At 38.4% G+C, this 2092-nt stretch overlaps 1 long non-coding RNA gene across 1 annotated transcript in view; it reads left to right on the forward strand.

Moving 5' to 3' along the window:
* Positions 1-2086, forward strand: part of LOC102679055 — a 70293-nt gene extending 68207 nt beyond the window's left edge. Inside the window, exon 3 of the long non-coding RNA XR_421306.2 lies at positions 1768-2086. This is a non-coding gene — a long non-coding RNA (uncharacterized LOC102679055). The remainder of the gene's footprint in view (positions 1-1767) is intronic.
* The last annotated feature ends 6 nt before the right edge of the window (positions 2087-2092 follow it).

Raw genomic sequence — 2092 nt, forward strand, 5'->3', positions numbered from 1 at the left:
CTTTGTCTTTCGCAGGACGTCCATTCAAATCTCTCTTCCTTTCGCGGACAAGAGATTTCGCACTTTCTTCCCTATTCTTTCTCGACGACGCGAGAACCAGACTTTTGGGGTAGTCACGTTTTGCATTTTTTTTTTTTCCCTCAATAGATTCGATTCTCTCAATTTGTAATACAAATTATTCAATCTATCTGTATCTTTCCTTCCGCAAGTCATTGGATTCAGATTGAAATAGTGAATAAAATTAGCATATTTTTTTAATTGTAAGTGTATTTTTAAAAAATTGTAATTTTGTTTTGATTTTTTCATTTTTGGTTAAATATTTTATTTTTCTGTATATTTTTAATAATATCATGAATTATAATAAAGCAATATTGTTTTCTAAAAATTAAATTTTTAGAAATATATAAAATAAAAAATATAAGCTCAAAATCAGAAAAAAATAATTTTGTCCTAAGTTAGCCCCTATTACTCGAACCACTGTGCAACGCGAACCATTATTACTTCGAGAGTTCGAATCACAAATATTTCTATATTTGTATATTTTTTATACAATTTTATTTTATATATATTTAGTCGTATTTTTATGTTATACACATTTCTGAATGAAATAAAAAATTATAATAAAAAGCGAGTATTGGTTTTTTGAAAATTAAATCTCCATATATATATAAGCTCAAAACCTGGAAAAAAATAATTTTGGTCCAGTTTCTATATATTCGAACCATTGTGAGAAATTTGGCAATAAACTGGTTCAACAATCCGCTCTTTCAAGATTCACGAATCGATTCGATGCGATTCAATCACGAAAATATATGCATGTACTAAAACTACGTGTAAAAATTCGATCCGCATCTTTACACTATGGGATATGTGTAATAAGTATATGCGTGACATAAATCATCTTTCATACGAAGAAGACCACTCGTTGTAAATGAATTTGAAATTCGCTTAATCCGCGGCCCCGTGGTGTTCCGCGCGTTAAATCATTTTGTCGGAAATACAAGGCGCGAGGAAAGGACGAGAGAGATTAACAAGGCGTTAGTTGGCATTACAGCTGCGAAATCTAAAGATATACCTTGAAATTCAAGGTAAGCTTCAATAATAGCGGAGATACAGGATCTTCTGGTTCGTTCAAGGACGTTTCTTCCCCCTAGTAACCTATTAACTTATATCCGCGTGTAAGTAAAGAGGAAAACCTAAGTAAACGTGCACAACATTTTCCGTTATCGCCCATTCCCTAAGAGAGAGATATTACACTCGCCTTCCACGATTCAATCCGCGAGACGAATTAGAAAAAATCCGTTATCGAGAAGAAGTCGCTCGTTTTAATTGGTAAAAACGACACGTTTACCGTGTCAAGACTCGGTTAAAGGACGAATAAAACAAGTAGCGAAGCGAAGCTGTGTTCTCGAGTCACACCGAGTCACCTGCCCTCGTATAAAACCAGTTCACCTATACGATATTTTGCTCCGGCGAAAGATCGATTACCTCGCACGCGCGGAACGGATTATGCGATCCGATTTTTATATCGATTTTAATTATCGATGTCACAGTGGACGATGTTCGAGTACCGACAAGGTAACGGCAATTGTACACGCGCGCTTCTCACACACGTCATTATGTTTACCAATTTATGTTTGCAACTTTGCCCGCATCGCGATATCGGTTCGAAACAATGGAGTGGAAGAAGAAAAGAAAAAAGGAAAAAAAAAAAAGTATCCACTTCGATTCGATTCCGTTGAAATAAGGATGATTATTTTTTTTCAGGAAGCGATGTGTAATATCGGGAGAGAGAGGTGACAGAGTACATGGAAGGTTGGCGAAGACGCGAGCAGGAAGAGAGTAGAGGGGATGGTTGGCGCGTGGCTCGATTCCTCTTCCCCACCTCTCGTGGTCGAGAGCCACCGACGATCCGAAACTCGCGCGCGGCCGTCCAGAGAGCGAGGCAGATGCCAAGGTACTTCTTTCGGGTCTGGCTCTTAACCGAGGCGGTATTAAAGGTAGGAGAGAAGCCGACACCACCGAGAAAGGCTGTAAGAGGCAAGCACCTGCCGTAAGCGCATGGTGTCGGGTCACTCGGCTCCTCGAACAC

The sequence above is a fragment of the Apis dorsata genome, unplaced genomic scaffold (genome assembly GCF_000469605.1).
Source record: "Apis dorsata unplaced genomic scaffold, Apis dorsata 1.3 scaffold_129, whole genome shotgun sequence".
In the NCBI taxonomy this organism is placed as follows: Eukaryota; Metazoa; Arthropoda; class Insecta; order Hymenoptera; family Apidae; genus Apis; species Apis dorsata.